The following is a 7,349-nucleotide window of genomic DNA, read 5'->3' as shown; positions in this document are numbered from 1 at the left end:
GTAAAAATGAAAAATAAATAATAACTTATTTCTTTCAAAACATGAGCATATTTTTAAAAAAAGTGGAGTATCCCTTTAAGTTAGCTGCTCTACTAAGAAAAAAAAGCCAACTCGTTGTGTGGAAATGAAAGCACTGTGACTTTGATCAACAATGCAAGTGTACATTCACAATGTATAACATTAGCACAACATTATCCTATAACCACTGAGTTTTGAGTTAATTAACATAAAAGGAAATCTCCAGTTTGACAAAACGTATGATGCTTTTGAAGATGTGAATACAGTCCTTAACACTTTCTATCTAACCTGCCACTGATTAACTAGCAGTTTTAAAAAATATATTTTTCAATCTAACATTAGCCTACCGGAGGGAATATTCGGCCGGCAGTTATGCTATAATGTTACCATAAACAGTTAAGCGTGTTTCAGTTGAGCGTTCTCTGTGAATTAAATAAATCCATGGGAAAATCAGCGGTGTAACGTTGACGTTTATTAAACGTGTGCGCCTGGCCATCACATTAGACAGATAATTATCTAATACGGCTTATGATAACTAATGTTTAATCACATTGTGGCTTTACTTAATAACTATTATTTTAAAGTACCTTGATGTGATTCTTCAGGCTGGACGGGAAGTTTTTAAATGACAAAATGTAAGTGATTTTCGCTAGGCATAAGAGGCACTTTATTCAGTAATCGGGAATCTTTAATTCCAATGTACAAAAACATTTCTTACAAATACGGCCACGGATGTATAACGTTAGCTTTCTCACCCTGTTCATCGTCGGGGTGGTCGATTACGATAACGGGAGGTCCTCCAGTAGATGCTTTCATTGCATTACAGTTGTGCTTCCTCATCCTTTGCCAACACTACGCTAAAATAGAGTGTGCGTGAAATAGAGTGTGCGGAGCGTGCGTAAATCAATCTAGAAGCACTGATTCGCCAAAACCTCCTTTTTTGAGGTCGCACACATTTCTTGATTTTATTTTGTAGTAACGAGTAACGAATATGCTTACTGGAAATATATCGGAGTAAAAGTATAAATTTTATCTAGAAAATGTAGTGGAGTAAAAGTGAAAGTTGACATAAATTTAAATAGCGAAGTAAAGTACAGATACGTGAAATTTCTACTTAAGTACAGTAAAGAAGTATTATTACTTTGTTACATTACAACACTGCAATGGAACAAAAAGTCTACTGTGACCGCCCCTTAATCGGGTAGGGAATACAGACAAAGAAAAAATGAAGGTTAATTACGTTTTTTGATAGTACCTTATCTCACAGTATTTTTAATGTAGTAAATACAGTTTAATAGCAGAATGCAGAGCTCACTATGGCTTTTACAATCGCTTGCTATGTTAAGAAATCTTAAATACGGTCAGGTTTTGAGTATTTGTTATATTGTAAGTTGTTACAGTATGTCAGATTTGATGTGTGACCCAACGAATAAAGTGAACTATCCTAGTCAACCACAGCAAATTAAAATTACTTTAAGTGATTTGAGTGCATAAGGTTTGCAGAAGAAAAAAGACAAAGAGGACAAGAAAGAAGAGAAATGAGAATGTAAAAGGAAGACAAACTCAGGGCTGCGTTCAGCACAGAGAAAACATTGCACAATGTTTATTAAACAGAAACAGTGATGCGATGAACACCCTGCTGTGATGACGCAAGAGTTGCAACTATGGTAGCTGAGAAGACCATGCTTTGTGTTTTTAAATGTTTCTGGAGCCTGATGAAATAGTTATAAATACGTGTTTAATACTGTAGATACACTCGATGTTACAGTCACTGCCCCTGCGTGCCAGAATGAAAGAAAACATTAGTACCACATGCTTTATTTACATGTTGCTGCTGACTGGACTGCAGTTCTGACACACCCACCAAACAAAAGAAACGTATCTCAAACCCCGTTGCACAACGGTGCACATCTTTTCCAGGAAACATGTCGTTCAACCCGGAAATCATAGCAAAACGTTGCACAGCGTTTTGAACTTGAACGTGCCCCAGCTCAATAGAGAAGACATCATCAATAACGCAAAGTGGATGATTAGGTTAAATAGGCAACAGGAAAAAATTTTGACATTTTTAATTAGGCTGATAAAAGAAATGACAACGACAATAACAAATTTTTGTTTGAATACAAATGTTCCGTGTGTAATGGATAAGGTTGGAGCTTTAGCGGTCTAAGGGACAGATTTACTAACAGCTTGTGCCAGCGCAAACCATCATTTTGGTGTTAAATAACGACTATTGGGATTTACTAAAGACACGCAGTGGATCATTAATGCTGAAAATGTGTGGTCTAGTTATTTTTGCAACTAGCAGCTTCCCTTTTAATGCAACATTTTTGAGAGGAGAGTATTTAAATGATTCATGCAACGTGATTTTCTAATTTTTGTGTGTGTGTTATGACTGGTAATTGTGCATTGTGCTGATATTTAATCCTTCCGCTTGAAATGGCTGCAGTTATTGCAAAAAAATAGAGGCATAACAGAGAGCAGAGAATGCGTGATACAAGGCAGAGGATTGTTTTAATATGTAACAGTTTATTTAGAATGTCAGAGGAACATATTATTCAAAAAAAAATTGCTAAGTTTTTATTTTTTAATTTTGCATTTTTTTATTTGCTGAAGGAAATTAATGAGGGGTCACTAGGAGATGTCGCACAATACTAGGTGTTTCAAAACTTCATGTAAACTTCACTTTCAGTGTCCAGTGGATTCGATATCTGTGATGTCAATGGTGCTGAACTCAAGCTCATCACGTGTTAACTCATCAGCTCTGCTTATTTCACCCCTGAACTCATTTGCGCTGCTCGTATTGCGTTGGTCATTATGTAAATTAGCTGTTGCGTTATTTAATTTGTGATGTTGTGTTATTTAATTTGTGCCTTTTTAGTAAATAACCTGCAGATATTACTACTCCAATTGCCCCTTTTTTGGAATTGTGCTAGTCAATTTGCCCAGTTTAGTAAGTCGGGCCCTAAATCTCCAGTGCCGTACATGATGTGACCTTAGGGTAACATATGTTTAAGTCCCGTGTTAAAAGAGTAAACAGTGAAATCGCAAACATAGTGTTACATGGGAACAGAAAAAGTACAGAGTTTTGCAGAGTCAAGGGGAAAACCGACTTCTATATATCATTTAAGTTAACTGGTTTATGTATTTTTCATGATTTGTTTCGTATCCTTTATATGATATATGTATGAAGACCTGATATGTAGTAACAAAATGGGAGGTGATGATGTTTTATATACTTAAGAAGAGATGGATTTATGTCCAGGATGTGTCTGTATAACCAAGTGAACCAAAGCCGAACCTTGTGGTGAAGACTACTCATTGTTATTTTTGAATGATTGCTTTTTCACTTTGTTTATTAAATCAAAACCATTTGTATATGGTGATTTGTTAACTTCTTTTAAACAAGTCTCAGAGTGAATTCTTTTAACTATAGACTATTATCTGAACCTAAAAAAAATACATAGCTTTGGGCCGCAGAGCCTGAACCCAGTCTGGCAAGGACAATGCACAAGGTTACCAGATACCTGACAACACACTCAAATGAATTGTAAGATCAAATCATTTACTTTGCAATGTGGTGTAAGAGATCAAAGGTATGGACGAAAAACAAAACTGCAAGTGTTCCTGGGTTTCGGCACCAAAACTGTAGGGGTGGATTCACTACAGTGGCTTAAGCTGTAGGAATGCTGAAATGACTAAAGAAATATTAACAGCAAGATGGTATAATACTGTGCATTTCTTGAAAATAACCACACTTCTGCAACTTCTACCAACGACGAACAAAAGTGCAATTATAATAGCAAAATATAGGAAAGCATTGCTAGAATATAAATATATTGTATTGCATTTGGTAGCGTTTAAGTATTAAGCAGGCATGACATGAGGAGACTCTGGCTGAACAGGCATGAAGAGAGCAGGCTGGTATTGCAGACATGATGTGAGCAGAATTTGGAAAAGCAGCCTTGACGTGAGATGGCTTCGGTTTGGTAATCACTGTGGGACTATAGGGCTCCTCATCCACAGTTTCCACAGTGAAAGGAGAGCCACTCAACATCAAGCATGGTCAATATATTTTTTCAAAGGTCCAGTTTGTAGTGTTGGGTGGCATTAAATGAGATACAGAATGACTCAGCCCAAAATGAAAAATGTCCATGAGAGCAATATCATTAAACATCCTCCCTAGAACTGGATGAAGTATTTCGGATCACTCTGGCCGTAAGAAACTGTAGCATGGGCTTCCACAGCCAGAGAAAGCAACATCTAACTGCGAATCCCAAGCGTTCTCAGTGCAGATCTATAAAATATACAGTGCAGCCAGTCGAAACAGAGTAAGCTCAAGCAGGGAATTGTGTTAAATGTGTATTCTAGTGATGAGCGGGTCACTCGAAACTTGGATCATTTAACCCGATCCCTAAAATGACTCGAGAACCATGAGTCCTTAGTGACCATTAACCCGAGTTAGTTGAGTACTCTCAGATTTTGCATTAAAAATGAGAAATTGTATCAAACACAAAGCTCTTCAAATGTTTACAACAGAATTACAACAAATAACTCTAGATAAGCTGCCATAGGTTCTATAACTTGCAACAACGAGTTAATTTACATCACCAAATGTCGACTGGGGGTACAGAGTGAACCAAAAGCTGCAATTCCAGATCATAATTACCTGCAGCTCCGAGTCCGAGTACAAAGGGATGCGTGCGCGCGACAATGAGTTTGCGGCGGCTCTGGGATTCACACAGAGGGTGACTCATAGAGCTTGAATCCTGAACTAGTGTTATTAACCCACTGACTAATGTAGGCTAATCTGTTGCAATATTTGACTGGCACAATGTTTTGGGTAAAAGCTGCAAATGTTTAAAAATTGTAAATACGAGGACTGCTGCAGCAGTGCTGCTGGAAAGATCCGCCACCGACGGACGTACACGGCTCCTCTTGTTGACTGAGTCACAGAGTGACATGAGTGGTTCACTCACAGGACCCGTGCAGGAGCGGGCGGGCGGCTCTGTCTGGGACTGACTCACAAGATCATGTTCTTGCGCGGATGAGTGACTGTGTGGCTGCATTAACCGAAGCCTATTGTGGATCTTTCAAGTCAATCTGAAACAGGACACGTTCCTCTCACGTCCAAAGTCAACAAAGCCTGACATCTTCTAAACGTGATGTTGATATATTTGTCGTTATGAAATGAAACTAAACACACCGAACTTTTACAATTATGTTATTGATAATGTAACCACGGACATGCTTGTTTTTTACGAGTTCCTTAGGTCACATGAGCCCTTTTTTGCGAGCAGAGTCGTCGTAGACTCGTAGCTGCATGCGTGATCTGAGTTGCTTGGTTGCCATTAGTATGACTTAGCGATTGGAATTGGGAGATTTTGACCAAGACTCAAGTGACTCGCACAACCCGGATCATATTAGTGAGTGACTCAGAATAACCCGAATCCTTAAAAAGATCCGGGTTGACCATCACTAGTGTATTCCAATGATGGTGCGATAAAGACATTGTAGACATCTCACACATCATTTTTGCAGGACAGGTTTCACTTCCACATTTGTGACAAAGTTTTTCCTACACGGTTTTGTTTCTTTATGTCAGTGGCACTATTGCCACAAAAGCATTGTATCAAACACAAAGCTCTTCAAATGTTTACAACAAAATTACAACAAATAACTCTAGATAAGCTGCCATAGGTTCTATAACTTGCAACAACAAGTTAATTTACATCACCAAATGTCGACTGGGGGTACAGAGTGAACCAAAAGCTGCAATTCCAGATCATAATTACCTGCACTACTTGCCACATGTACAGTTTAGCTTCTTCCGTCAGCATAGAGGGGTTTACATGTGCTAAGTGTATTGAAGTAGTAAGGCTGACGGAGAAGGTTGCAGAACTAGAAGCGCGTATCCGAACGCTAGTTGAGGACAGTAAGACCGCTAATGTTAATGTTACAAACACTGTTTCGGGTGCGTCTAGTGTTACGCGTAATACACATGGCTCGGTTCCAACCTCAGAGTCAAGGCGGCTGACTAACTGGGTGACTGTCAGGCGGCCTAGTCACATTCGGCATCCAAATAACGCTCCTGTTTTAATATCAAACAGATTTTCTCCACTCAGCAATACACAGGCTGAGACATCTGTTAAAGGTGCCCTGTTTATTGGAGATTCTATACTCAGGAACGTTGACATTGAGGCACCAGGCACCATAGTCGATTGTATACCGGGAGCCAGAGCGTCTGACATTAGATCCAAACTTAAAGTGCTGGCTAATGCTAAACGTAAGTTTTCTAAGATTGTTATTCACGCCGGCACGAATAACACCAGACTCCGCCAGTCGGAGATCACCAAAGATACTATTAAAGAGGTGTGTGAAATTGCAAAAACAATGTCAGACAATGTAATTTGCTCTGGTCCCCTCCCCGCCTACCGGGGGGATGAAACTTACAGTAAATTAGTGTCTCTTCATGGCTGGATGTCAAAGTGGTGCCCTCAGCATAACGTAGGGTTTATAGACAATTGGAAACATTTCTGGGGAAGACCTGACCTGCTAAAGAGAGATGGCCTCCATCCATCACCGGAAGGAAGTGCTATACTTTCTAGAAATCTGACCAATAGTCTTACTTTTGATATTGTCTGACTATCCAGGGCCCAGGTCAGGAAACAGACAGATCGGCTTACCCATCCGTCTGTTAGCTGCCTTGACATGTCAAGATCACATATATCCCAGCACATAGAGCCTTTTTTACCAGAGTACCAACACATCTCTACTGTGTCTGTTCCTCGAACAAATAAATACAGAGCACCGTTTACCTCGTCTCGCACAAATCTTATTAACATAAAATTAGAACACAATACATTAACAGATGAAACTCAAATGTTAAAATTCGGCCTTCTTAACATTAGATCGCTTACCAATAAAGAACCAATTATCAATGAAATAATTTCTGACCAAAATTTAGATGCACTCTGTCTAACAGAGACCTGGCTTAAAGCAGACGATTACATCAGTTTAAACGAATACACCCCACAAGACTATTACTATAAACACGTTCCTCGTCTAAAAGGGAGAGGGGGTGGTGTAGCTACAATATACAACAAAATATTCAAAGTAAACCATAAATCTGAATTAAAATATAATTTGTTTGAAATAATACTGTTAAATATGAAAATAACTGATCGTAACAACAAACAGCTTTCGTTCATCTTAGCTACCATAGGCCTCCGGGCCACCACACAGATTTTCTTAAAGAAATAGCCGACTTCCTATCTGAACTCACAGTCACTGTAGATAAAGCTCTTATCGTTGGTGATTTTAATATTCAT

Source organism: Misgurnus anguillicaudatus, chromosome 10 (genome assembly GCF_027580225.2).
Source record: "Misgurnus anguillicaudatus chromosome 10, ASM2758022v2, whole genome shotgun sequence".
Lineage (NCBI taxonomy): Eukaryota > Metazoa > Chordata > Actinopteri > Cypriniformes > Cobitidae > Misgurnus > Misgurnus anguillicaudatus.
This window is presented reverse-complemented; position numbering follows the sequence as displayed.